This window comes from Pristiophorus japonicus, chromosome 19 (genome assembly GCF_044704955.1).
Source record: "Pristiophorus japonicus isolate sPriJap1 chromosome 19, sPriJap1.hap1, whole genome shotgun sequence".
In the NCBI taxonomy this organism is placed as follows: Eukaryota; Metazoa; Chordata; class Chondrichthyes; family Pristiophoridae; genus Pristiophorus; species Pristiophorus japonicus.
Window position 1 is genome coordinate 61,898,787 of NC_091995.1, and position 13,925 is coordinate 61,912,711.

Here is a 13,925-nt window from a genome sequence, read left to right on the forward strand (position 1 = left end):
GTGGCAGCGTCTACAATGACCAGTTCTGAGACGGTTGACGGTTGCCCAATATTTGCGAGGAAGGTTTGATCCTTCAGGTTGTACTCTGGGGTCTTCTATAAGGAATCCATTCCATATGTCGCAAGGAATCCATTCCATATGTCGCAACTCTTCCAAGCATTTCGCCATCGGTCATCAAGGCTGAGGGGAGATCGCTGAAGGACTTCGGTGACGGTCCAAAATGGCCTTGTAGATTTGAGATGGGTTGGTGGTAGGTTCGTCAAGTCAGCCTAGATCAGCGTGTCTTTACTGGTGTAGTGCTGATGTACGGAATGTTTGAGCATCTGCTCCCCATGTGGATCCGGTGAGTTTCTGGAACAGGTTGACCCTACTCTTTCGTTACTTCCCAAGGTTCTGGAGATGTTGTCTATGTGGCAGGGTGCGATCAAGCGTGACTCCTAAATAGGAGGGTTTTTTGGCATGGTTTACCTCTGCGCCGCCAATGGAGCCTTTCAAAGCCTGGTTTGCTTGATGTGTGTTGTAGTGGAATGTCGAGGTGACAGCCTTTTGCAGGGTTTGGCCAGAGTCACCATCAATGGAGGTAGGTCTCAATCCTCTTTAAATCACTGTTCAGGGTCCATTCGATGATGGACAGATTTGTGTTTTGCATGGCCAAGGCAATGTCATCAGCGTATATGAATTTGCGGGACTCTGTTTCGGGCAGATGACTTGTTTAAACGTTCAATAACATGGGTGCCAGGACAAAACTCTGTGGGAGTCCGTTGTCCAATGTCCTCTCTCTCTTCTGGGTGCCAGAGTACACATGGGAGCGTCGGTTGCTAAGCATGGAGTGAGGAGATGGATCGTTGTTGCGCAGGGTAAAATGATGCAGATCTTGAAAAGCAGTCCATGCTTCCCTACTGTGTCATACGCTGCTGACAGGTCCACGAGTGCTGTGGCAGTCTAGAGCTTTTGCTGGAAGCTTGCTTCGATGTGCGTTACTAAAGCTACCACTTGGTCGCAGCAGATACGGCCACTCCGGAAGCCCACTTGCTCCTCAGGAATAGTTCGCTCAATGATGGGGACTAGTCTGTGGAGTAGTAGCCTCTCCAGCATTTTATAACAAGTAATAGTAAGGAGATCGGGCAATAGCTGGAGGTTTCACAGGCATTCTTCCCCTGCTTCAGGAGGGCAATTATTTTAGTCTCCCACCCAAGAGGTGGAATTTTATCAGTTGCCAGTACCTCAGAGAAGAAGGAGGTCAACCATCACTTCAATTTGGATCCCAGTGTATTAAAGCATTCAGGGTAAACACCATCTGGACCAGCAGCTTTTCCAGATTTGGTTGAGGACAGGGTTGTGTTTAGTGCATCCCGGGTGAATGGATCAGACACAGTTGACCATCTCGGTGCTGCCGTCAAGTCTGTCGAAAGCTGCCGCTTCATCTGTCGATGAAAGTCTTTGTCTACCGGAGCCTTTGATGTTTGTATCGAGTGGGATGCGATGGTGCCTGCTCTGATGGTCGTCCTGTGTGTATAGGTGGGGTTTGTCCCACCAAGTTTACGGAGCAGGGTCCGTGCTTTCCTGATGGAGTGAATTAAGTTAATCTTCTCCGCAAGGCTCCTCCACCTTTCACATCTCGCCGAGTTCATGGACTGCAGCATTGTGCTGGCTATAGCTGGGTTCTTGTTCAGCGAATATTCCTGGTAGTGAGCTTCACTTTCTCCCATCCAACAAGGAATATATGTCTGGGTTCCTGTTCAGTGAATACTCCTGGGAGTGAGCCTCACTTTCTTCCATCCAACAAGGAATATATGTCTGGGTTCTTGTTCAGCGAATACTCCTAGTAGTGAGCATCACTTTCCTCTATCTATCAAGGAATATATGTCTTCCTAAACCCATGAGGTGTACTGCATTTTGCAACAGCTTTAATAATTTCTATTAATCGGTTGAAGGCATTGGTGGTTGGCAGAATTCACCTGATGTTGGTGTCAACTGACCATTGGAAGGTTTCCCAGTCTGCTTTTTTGAAGTTCCATCGTGGTTCTGGTGTTGATGTAATGACAGGAATTGCGATCCCGATATTGATGATCGAGGGCCTGTGTTGACTGTTGGGGAAGTTACCGAGAACGGTTCTGGAGGCCGTGATTGGGTTTCCTTTGTTGTCTTTAGAGAGCAAACATCGATCTGGGTTATAATCTGCAGACGTTCGATGTCCTTTGCGATGACATTAATTGTGATCTCTGAGCTAAGATCATGCAACAGGGTGGGACGCGAGAACCCCTGTAAAAGGAAGGGGTGTCAGATTATAACCTTGACAAATAGAACTTACCTCCATCTTTGGCGTCAAAATGGAGGAATGTGTTCTCTGTGAAGCCCACAATGACTTCTCCATTATAATTGGCGTTTGCATAGCCCCAAGTTGTGTGGTGGCTATTAAAATCTCTGAGATGGATGGACGGATGTTGATTAGGAGGGAGCGGTGGGTCAGGCCACTGTAAAAATGGTGGTTTATAGACATCAGAGATTGTTAGCTTTCCTATGCCCATTGCTGCAGTGAAAACTCTGGCAATACTGGTATGCGCAGTTCAGTGCAGCCTTCAATGCCTCATTTAACATAGCATGCCAGGCCATACATGGGATGGTTATTGAATGTGATTAGGTCACAACCTGTGATCCATCCTCTTGTGTCAAACTGGTGTGTGTGTTAAATGTGTGTTTCTTCAAGCACAGAACATCGACGCTGTGTTCCTTGAGTAACCTTTGGAGATTTTCACATTTTGAACGGGAGATGCCTTCAATATTGAGTTGGCATGTTCAGATGGCAGGGCCTACTTGCAGTTTTCTTTGGAGAGGACCGTTCGATTTGCCTGGTTTGCTAAAAACATCGAGAGGTTGATTTAACGACAAGTTCGGTGCCCTTTGAGATGACATTAGTTGTGATCTCCGAGCTACGAGATCCCGTGTAAAAGAAAGGGGTGTCAGAGGCACATTGTAGGGGTTATCAGGACTATCAATGGCTGGGGCCATATGAACAATAGTTAGAGGGGAATCATGGTCAATACTAGTCTACACTGCCCCATCAAACACTCCCAGGGCAGGTACAGCACGGTGTTAGGTACAGAGTAAAGCTCCCTCTACACTATCCCATCAAACACTCCTAGGGCAGGTACTGTATGGGTTAGATACAGAGTAAAGATCACTCTACACTGTTCAATCAAGCACTCCCAGGGCAGGTACAACATAGAAACATAGAAATTAGGTGCAACAGCAGGCCATTCGGCCCTTCGAACCTGCGCCGCCATTCAATAAGATCATGGCTGATCATTCAACCTCAGTACCGCTGTCCTGCTTTCTCTCCATACCCCTTGATCCCTTTGGCCGTAAGGGCCAGATCCAACTCCCTTTTGAATATATCTAACAAACTGGCCTCAACAACTTTCTGCGGCAGAGAATTCCACGGGTTAACCACTCTCTGAGTGAAGAAGTTTCTCCTCATCTCAGTCCTAAATGGCTTATCCCTTATTCTTAGACTGTGACCCCTGATTCTGGAACTCCCCAACAACGGGAACATTCTTCCCACCTCTAACCTGTCCAATCCCATCAGAATTTTATATGTTTATATGAGATCCCTTCTCATTCTTCTAAACTCCAGTGGATACAAACTAAGTTGGTCCAGTCTCTCCTCATATGTCAGTCCTACCATCCCGGGAATCAATCTGGTGAACCTTTGCTGTACTCCCTCAACAACAAGAATGTCCTTCCTCAGATTAGCAGACCAAAACTGAACACAATATTCCAGGTGTGGCCTCACCAAGGTTCTGTACAACTGCAGTAAGACCTCCCTGCTCCTAAACACCAATCCTCTAGCTATGAAGGCCAACATGCCATTTGCCTTCTTCACCACCTGCTGTATCTGCATGCCAAACTTCAATGACTGATGTACCATGACACCCAGGTCTCGTTGCACCCCCCCTTTTCCTAATCTGTCGCCATTCAGATAATATTCTGTCTTCCTGTTTTTGCCACCAGAGTCGATAACCTCACATTTATCGACATTCTACTGCATCTGCCATGCATTTGCCCACTCATCTAACCTGTCCAAGTCACCCTGCAGCCTCTTAGCATCCTCCTCACAGCTCCCACCGCCACCCAGCTTAGAGTCATCTGCAAACTTGGGAGATATTACATTCAATTCCTTCATCTAAATCATTGATGGAAATTGTAAAAAGCTGGGGTTCCAGCACTGAACCCTGCGGCACCCCACTGGCCTGCCATTCTGAAAGGGATCCGTTTATTCCGACTCTCTGCTTCCTGTCTGCCAACCAGTTCTCTATCCACGTCAGTACATTACCCCCAATACTATGTGCTTTAATTTTGCACACCAATCTCCTGTGTGGGACCTTGTCAAAAGCCTTTTGAAAGTGCAAATACACCACATCCACTGGTTCTCCCTTGTCCACTCTACTAGTTACATCCTCAAAAAATTCTTGGAGATTTGTCAAGTATGATTTCCCTTTCATAAATCCATGCTGACTTGGACCGATCCTCTCACTGTTTTCCAAATGCGCTGCTATTTCATCTTTAATAATTGATCCCAACATTTTCCCCACCACCGATGTCAGGCTAACCAGTCTATAATTCCCTGTTTTCTCTCTCCCTCCTTTTTAAAAAAGTGGCATTAGATAGAGTAAAGCTCCCTCTACACGGTCCCATCAAGCACTCCCAGGACAGGTATAGCACGGGATATAGCAAAAGTTTCTACAGGTATATAAAAAGGAAAAGAGTGGCTAAAGTAAATGTTGGTCCCTTAGAGGTCGAGACCGTGGAACTAGTAATGGGGAACATGGAGATGGCAGAAACTTTGAACAAATATTTTGTATCAGTCTTTATGGTAGGGGACACTAACAATATCCCAACAGTGGATAGACAAGGGGCTATAGAGGGGGAGGAACTTAACACAATCACAATCACTAAGGAGGTAGTACTCAATAAGATAATGGGTCTAACGGCAGATAAATCCCCTGGACCTGATGTCTTATATCCTAGGGTCTTAAGAAAAGTAGCAGCAGAGATTGTGGATGCATTGGTTGTAATTTACCAAAATTCCCTGAATTCTGGGGAGCTCCCAGCAGATTGGAAAACTGCAAATGTAATGCCCCTATTTAAAAAAGGAGGCAGACAAAAAGCCGGAAACTATAGACCAGTTAGCCTAACATCTGTGGTTGGGGAAATGTTGGAGTCAATTATTAAAGAATCAGTAGCAGGACATTTGGAAAAGCATAATTCGGTCAGGCAGAGTCAGCATGGATTTATGAAGGGGAAGTCATGTTCGACAAATTTGCTGGAATTCTTTGAGGATGTAACGAAGAGCGTGGATAAAGGGCAACCAGTGGATGTGGTGTATTTGGACTTCCAGAATGCGTTTGACAAGTTGCCACGTGAAAGGTTACTGCAGAAGATAAAAGTTCATGGGGTTGGGGATGATATATTAGCATGGAGAGAGGATTGGTTAACGAACGGAAAACAGAGAGTCGGGATAAATGGTTCATTCTCCGGTTGGCAATCAGTAAGTAGTGGGGTGCCGCAGGGATCAGTGCTGGGACCCCAACTATTTACAATCTATATTAACGACTTGGAAGAAGGGACCGAGTGTAATGCAACCAAGTTTGCTGACGATACAAAGATGGGAGGAAAAGCAATGTGTGAGGAGGACACAAAAAATCTGCAAAAGGACACTACACACACAGCATGGTATGAATACAGGGCAGTAATGGTCCATATCAGTACAACTCCTCGGACACTACACACACAGCATGGTATGTATACAGGGCAGTAATGGTCCATATCAGCATCAATGACATAAGTAGAAAAAGGGATGAGGTTCTCGAGCCAGATTTTAGGGAGCTAGGAAAGAGATTAAAAAGCAAGACCTTAAAGGTAGTAATCTCCTTGTGTAGTGTTGATGTCCCTGTGGGGTGCCATGTCTGACCCTGAGCTGCCCCAGGAAGGGGGCAGTGTGTAGTGGCCCTGTGTGGTGCAGTATGTTCAGTGTCTGACCCGGATCTGCCCTCATTCCTCCTGCTCCAGGGGGCAATCACGCTCCAATCAATCCGAATTAATTGGAGGGACATTATCATCTACTGGACACTGGTGGTATTTCAAGGCACATCATGTCCGGCTCCATCTCAGAGAAATCCAAAACCAACCTGCAGATTCAATTCATTTTATTATCAATTGGTTAACAAACGTTAGCTCCATTTGTTGCAGCTTTCAATATTTGAATAAAACCCTTTTGATATTTTGTATCGGTCTTCAAGTTATAAGATACTAAATACATTCCAATAATAGATAATCAAGGGGATTTAGGGAAGGGGGAACTTAAAACTATCACTGACACTTAAAGAAAAAGTACTCGGTAAAATAATGGGACTAAAGCTGGACAAGTCCCCTGGACCAAAACTGGACAAGTCCCCTGGACATGATGACCTGCATCCTAGGGTCTTAAAAGAAGTGGCTGCAGAGATAGTGGATGCATTGGTTGAAATCTCCCAAAACTACCTGGATTGTGGAGAGATCCCAGCGGTTTGGAATACCAAAAATGTAACACCGCTATTTAAAAAGGGAGAGACTGAAAACAGGAAACTATAGACTAGTTAGCCCAACATCTTTTGGTGGGAAAAAGCTGGAGTCCTTTATTAAGGAAACAGAAGCAGGACATTTGGAAAAGCATAATACAGTCAGGCAGAGTCAGCATAGTTTTATGAAAGGTAAATCATGTTTGACAAATTTGCTGGAGTTCTTTGAAGATGTAATGAGCAGGGTGGATAAGGGGGAACCAGTGGATGTGGTGTATTTGGATTTCCAGAGGCTTTCAATAAGGTGCCACATAAAAGGTTACTGCACAAGATAAAAGTTCACAGGATTGGGGGTAATATATTAGCATGAATAGAGGGTGGGCTAACTAACAGAAAACAGAGTCGGGATAAATGGGTCATTTTCCTGTAGACAAACAGTGACTAGTGGGATGCCTCAACTATTTACAAATCTATATTAATGACTTGTATAAAGGGACAGAATGTAATGTAGCCAAGTTTGATGATGATACAAAAATGGATGGGAAAGCAAATTGGAGGACACAAAGAATCTGCAGGCTAAGTGAGTGGGCTAATATTTGGCAGATTGAGTATAATGTAGGAAAGTGTGAGGTTATCCACTTAGGCAGGAAAAATAAAAATACAATTTATTATTTAAATGCAGAGATATTACAAAATGCTGCAGTACAGAGGGACCTGGGTGTCTTTGTGTGTGCAACACAAAACGTTAGTGTGCAGGTACAGCAAGTAATTATGAAGCCAATAGAAATGTTGGACTTTATTGCAAGGGGGATGGAGTATAAAAGCAGGGAAGTCCTGCTACAAATCTACAGGGTATTAGTGAGACCGCACCTAGAGTACTGCGTACAGTTTTGGTCTCCTTATTTAAGGAGGGATATGCTTGCATTGGAGACAATTCAGAGAAGCTTCACTAGTTTGATTCCTGAGAATAGAAAATAGGAAATATGTGCAGGAGCATGCTATTCGGCCATTCAATATGATCATGGTTGATCATGCAACCTCAGTACCCACGTCTGCCTTCTCTCCGTACCCACTGATCCCTTTAGCCGTAGGGGCCACATCTACCTCCCTTTTGAATATGTCCAACTGACTGGACTCAACAACATTCTGTGGCAGAGAATTCCACAGGTTCACAACTCTCTGGGTGAAAAGGTTTCTCCTCATCTCGGTCCTATATGGCTTACCTCTTATTTTTAGACTGTGAACACTGGTTCTGGACTTCCCCAACATCGGGAACATTCTTCCTGCATCGAACCTATCCAGTCCCATCAGAATTTTATAAGTTTCTATGAGATCCCCTCTTATTCTTCTTAATAAAGCATAGCTGATCCAGTCTTTCCTCATATGTCAGTCCTGCCATCCCGGGAATCAGTCTGGTGAACCTTCGCTGCACTCCCTCAATAGCAAGCACGTCCTTCCTCAGATTAGGAGACCAAAACTGAACACAATACTCAAGGTGTGGTCTCACCAAGGCTCTGTACAACTGCAGTAAGACCTCCCTGCTCCTATACTCAAATCCCCTCGCTATGAAGGCCAGCTAAGCATTTGCCTTCTTTACTGCCTGCTGTACCTGCATGCCTACCTTCAATGACTGATGTACCATGACACCCAGGTCTCATTGCAACTCCCCTTTGACTAATCTGTCACCATTCAGATAATAATCTGCCTTCCTGTTTTTGCCATCAAAGTGGATAATCTCACATTTATCCACATTATACTGCATTTGCCATGCATTTGCCCATTCACCTAACCTATCCAAGTCCCCCTGCAGCCTCTTAGCATCCTCCTTCGCAGCTCGCACTGCCACCCAGCTTAGTGTCATCTGCAAACTTGGAGATATTACATTCCATTCCGTCGTCTAAATCATTAATGTATATTGTAAATAGCTGGGGTCCCAGCACTGAACCCTGCGGCACCCCACTAGTCACTCCCGGCCATTCTGAAAAGGACCCACTTATTCCCACTCTTTGCTTCCCATCTGCCAACAAGTTCTCTATCCACGTGAATACATTACCCCCAATACTATGTGCCTTAATTTTGCACAATAATCTCTTTTGTGGGACCTTGTCAAAAGCCTTTTGAAATTCCAAATACACCACATCCACTGGTTCTCCCTTATCCACTCTACAATTACATCCTCAAAAAACTCGAGTAGAAGATTTGTCAAGCATGTTTTCCCTTTCATAAATCCATGCTGACTTGGACCGATCCTGTCACTGCTTTCCAAATGCACTGCTATTACATCTTTAATTATTGATTCCAGCATTTCCCCCACCACCGATGTCAGGCAAACCGGTCTATAATTCCCTGTTTTGTCTCTTCCTCCTCTTTTAAAAATTGGGGTTACATTAGCTACCCTCCAATCCATAGGAACTGAATCAGAGTCCATGGAATGTTGGAAAATGATCATCAATGCATCTACTAATTCTAGGACCACTTTCTTAAGTGTTCTGGGATGCAGACTATCAGGCCCTGGGGATTTATCGGCCTTCAGTCCCTTCAATTTCCCTAACACCATTCCCTGACTAATAAGAATTTCTCTCAGTTCCTCCTTCTCGCTAGACTCTCGGTCCCCTAGTATTTTCGGGAGGTTATTTGTATCTTCCTTAGTGAAGACATAACCAAAGTATTTGTTCAAATGGTCTGCCATTTCCTTGTTCTCTATTATGAATACACCTGATTCTGATTGCAAGGGATACATTAGTCTTCACTAATCTTTGTCTCTTCACCTATCTATAGAAGCTTTTGCAGTCAGTTTTTATTGGAGTTTAGAAGAATGAGAGGTGATCTTATTGAAACATATGATACTGAGGGGACTCGACAAGGTAGATGCAGAGAGTATGTTTACACTCGTGGGGGAATCTAGAACTAGGGGGCATAATTTAAGAATATGGGATTTAGAAATGAGATGAGGAGCAATTTCTACTCTGAGGGTCGTAAATCTGTGGAATTCTCTACCCAGAGAGCTGTGGAGGCTGGGTCATTGAATATATTTAAGGTGGAGATAGACAGATTTTTGAACAATAATGGAGTGAAGGGTTATGGCGAGCGGCAGGGAAGTGGAGCTGTGCCCAAGATCAGATCAGCCATGAACTTATTAAATGGCAGAGCAGGTTTGAGTGGCCAATGGCCGACTCCTGCTCCTATTTCTTATGATTTTTTGGAAGGGTGAATTATAGATGCAAACACAATCGGCATTATTTTTTTATCTGACCCTTTTCCCGTTGATTAATTGGTCAACTATCCAGATTATTAAACTCCAGCCCAGTTATAGGGGAATCAATATCAGCAGAAAGAAAGCCCAACTGTCAGAATGGACCTCATTCAGTCTGGGACAGCAGCAGAAACCGAACCCTGCAGTCACTTGTGAACTCGCTGGTGCCTCAGCAGGTGGGATGACAGAGTGAATCCCTTCCCACACTCGGAGCAGGTGAACAGCCTCTCCCCGGTGTGAACTCGCTGGTGTGTCAGCAGGTCGGATGATCGAGTGAATCCTTTCCCACACTCAGAGCAGGTGAACGGCCTCTCCCCAGTGTGAACTCGCTGGTGTATCAGCAGGTTGAATGCTGTAGTGAATCCCTTCCCACACTCGGAGCAGGTGAACGGCCTCTCCCCAGTGTGAACTCGCTGGTGTGTCAGCAGATTGGATGATCGAGTGAATCCCTTCCCACACTCAGAGCAGGTGAACGGCCTCTCCCCGGAGTGAATTCGCTGGTGAGTTAGTAGGTTGGATGATCGAGTGAATCCCTTCCCACACTCAGAGCAGGTGAACGGCCTCTCCCCAGTGTGAACTCGCTGGTGTCTCAGCAGGTGCGATGATTGAGTGAATCCCTTCCCACACTCAGAGCAGGTGAACAGCCTCTCTCCAGTGTGACTGCACCGATGAACTTCCAGATCAGATAGGGAATTGAATCCCTTCCCACAGTCTCCACATTCCTAACAGTTTCTCCATGCTTTGGGTGTCCTTGTGTCTCTCCAGGTTGCTCGATCAGTTGAAGCCTGGTCCACACACAGAACACGTGTACGGTTTCTACCCGATGTGAATGGTGCAATGTTTTGTCAGGCTATGTAACTGGTTAAAGCTCTTTCCACAGTCAGTGCACTGGAACATTCTTACTCGGGTGTGTGTGTGTCTTGGTGCTTTTCCAGTCACACTGATGTTTGAAATCTGTTCCCACAGACAGAACAGACAAACATTTCTCCTTCCACATTCAAAGGCCGATGATATCCAGGTCCTGATGAATCAAGTGATTCTGTCAGATCTTGACATGATGTTTGGTTTGAGTTTCCTGTCTGCAAATCCTCCCGTTCTGATACCCTGGAAAAGGAGTTTACAAACATCATTACTGTAAGTACAGGACAGAAATTCAGAACAGACAATTCCAGATTTTATGGAACATTTTTTCCTCTCTTATTCCTCCAAAGCTGTACATCCCTGCCCTATACACATCCACCTGCCTGTCCTGAAATTCAAACACATCGCATGTCTGAAGGCAGCTTGTCCTAAGCTCCCAATTATCATCACTAACTCTGGCTAGGTTCAGTTCTACACTCACTGGTTCCCCTTCCTCTCCTTGCCGGAAGATGCTGATTCTGGCTGTGTTCAGTTCCACACTAATTGGTTCACTCTCCAACCTTCCTTTGAAGGTGCTGACTCTGGCTGGGTTCAGCTATACACTCAATGGTTCCACTAACTCCCCTCCCTTGAAGATGCTGACTCTGGCTGGGTTCAGTTTTACACTCACTGGTTCCCCTCCCTCTCCTCCCTTGAAGGTGCTGACTCTGGCTGGGTTCAGCTCGACACTCAATGGTTCCCCTAACTCCCCTCCCTTGAAGATGCTGACTCTGGCTGGGTTCAGTTCTGCATTCACTTTTTCCCCTGAAGGTGCTGACTCTGGCTGGGTTTAGTTCTACACTCACTGGTTCCCTCCCTCTTCATCCCTGACGGTGCTGACTCTGGCTAGGTTCAGTTCTACATTCACTGGTTCCCCTCCCTCTCCTCCCCTGAAAATGCTGACTGGCTGGGTTCAGTTCTACACTCACTGGTTCCCCTCCCTCTCCTCCCCTGAAGATGCTGACTCTGGCTAGGTTCAGTTCTACACTCACTGGACCCCTCCCCTGAAGATGCTGACTCTGGCTGGGTTGAGCTCTATACTCACTGGGTCCCCTCCCTCTCCTCCCCTGAAGGTGCTGACTCTGGCTGGCTTCAGTTCTGCACACACTGGTCTGGTGAAAAGTGATTGATATTGTTTCTGTCACTCATTGGTGAAATGGGACAGTTTTAAATTGCTTCGTTAAGTCGACAAACACTTTGTGTGTCAGTTTCTGGTACTGTGTGTCAGTGTCGGATTGACAGGTGTGTATAGGACAGACACTGTCACTCACTCTCTGGTACTGTGTGTCAGTGTGTGATTGACAGGTGTGTATGGGACAGACACTGCCACTCACTCTCTGGTACTGTGTGTCAGTGTGTGATTGACAGGTGTGTATAGGACAGACACTGCCACTCACTCTCTGGTACTGTGTGTCAGTGTAGGATTGACAGGTGTGTATAGGAAATACCTGTCACTCACTCTCTGGTCATACATATCAGTTTGGTAATTGTTGACTATAGGATAGATAGAGTAACTGTCACTCTCTGTTACTGTGTGGCAGTGTTTGATTGTCAGTTGAATACAGGATATAGCTACTTTCCGTTGTGCCCCGGGCATGATTTTTGCAATGCGACAGCTGCAGGAAAAATGCAGCGAACGGCGCCAGCCGTTATACATGGCCTTCTTCGACTTTACAAAGGCTTTTGACACCGTCAACCGTGAGGGTCTGTGGAGCGTCCTCCTCCGTTTCGGATGCCCCCAAAAGTAGGTCACTATCCTCCACCTGCTCCACGGCGACATGCAAGCCGTGATCCTTATCAACGGATCCATCACAGACCCAATTCATGGCCGGACCGGGTCAAGCAGGGCTGCATCATTGCCCCAATTCTCTTCTCAATCTTCCTCGCTGCCATGCTCCACCTCACAGTTGATAAGCTCCCTGCTGGAATGGAACTAAACTACAGACCAGTGGGAAGCTGTTCAACCTTCGCCACCTCCAGGCCAGGTGCAAGACCACTCCAACCTCTGTCGTCGAGCTACAGTACGCGGACGGCTCCTGCGTCTGTGCACACACAGAGGCTGAACTCCAGGACATAGTCGACGTATATACCGAGGCGTATGAAAGCATGAGGCTTACGCTAAACATTAGTAAGACAAAGGTCCTCCACCAGCCTGTCCTGGCCGCACAGCACTGCCCCCCAAACATCAAGATCCACGGCGTGGCCCTGGACAACGTGGACCACTTCCCCTATCTCGGGAGCCTCCTATCAACAACAGCAGGCATTGATGATGAGATCCAACACTGCCTCCATTGCACCAGTGCAGCCTCCGGCCACTTGAGGAAAAGAGTGTTTGAAGACCAGTCCCTCAAAACTGTCACCAAGCACATGGTCTACAGGGCCGTAGTAATACCAGCCCTCCTGTATAGCTCAGAGACGTGGACCATGTAGCAGACAGCTCAAGTCGCTGGAGAAATACCACCAGTGATGTCTCTGCAAGATCCTGCATATCCCCTGGGAGGACAGACGCACAAACATTAGCGTCCTCGTCCAGGCCAACTTCCCCAGCACTGAAGCACTGACCACACTTGATCAGCTCCACTGGGCAGGCCACACAGTTCGCATGCCAGACACGAGACTCCCAAAGCAAGCGCTCTACTAGGAACTGGTCCACGGCATTCGGGAGGGTGCTGAGCTCCTCGAGTATCGTCACCGAGAGCATGCAGAAATCAAGCGCAGGCAGCGGAAGGAGCTTGCGGCAAACCAGGCTTCCTGCCCCCTATCCCTCAACGACTATTGTGACAGCGACTGTGGTTCTCGTATTGGATTGTACAGCTACCTAAGAACTCATGCTAAGAGTGGAAGCAAGTCTTCCTCAATTCCGAGTGACTGCCAATGATGATGATGATGATAGATACTTTAACTCCCAATCTCTAATACAGTGTGAACAATTTAACTGATAGCCTATCTGTTACTCTCTGATAAAGTGTGTCAGTGTGGGATTGAGAGAGAATGTAGGAAAGACGCTGCCACTATCACTTTCTGGTACTGTGTGTCATTGTAGGATTGGACTGCTGAATATGGGATGGACACTGTACCTCTCATTCTCTGATATTGCTATCAGTATGGGATATATTTGTTAACATAGGATAGATATTGCATCTCTCAATCTCTGGTACAGTGAGGCAGAGTTGGATTGCCAGGTGAGTGTTGGATAGATACTGCCTCTCTCATTC

The 13,925-nt window shown here is 46.2% G+C and overlaps 1 pseudogene; it reads right to left on the reverse strand.

Moving 5' to 3' along the window:
- The window catches only part of LOC139230247 (zinc finger protein 585A-like), a 262,521-nt pseudogene that overhangs the window by 81,392 nt on the left and 167,204 nt on the right, over window positions 1-13,925 (reverse strand).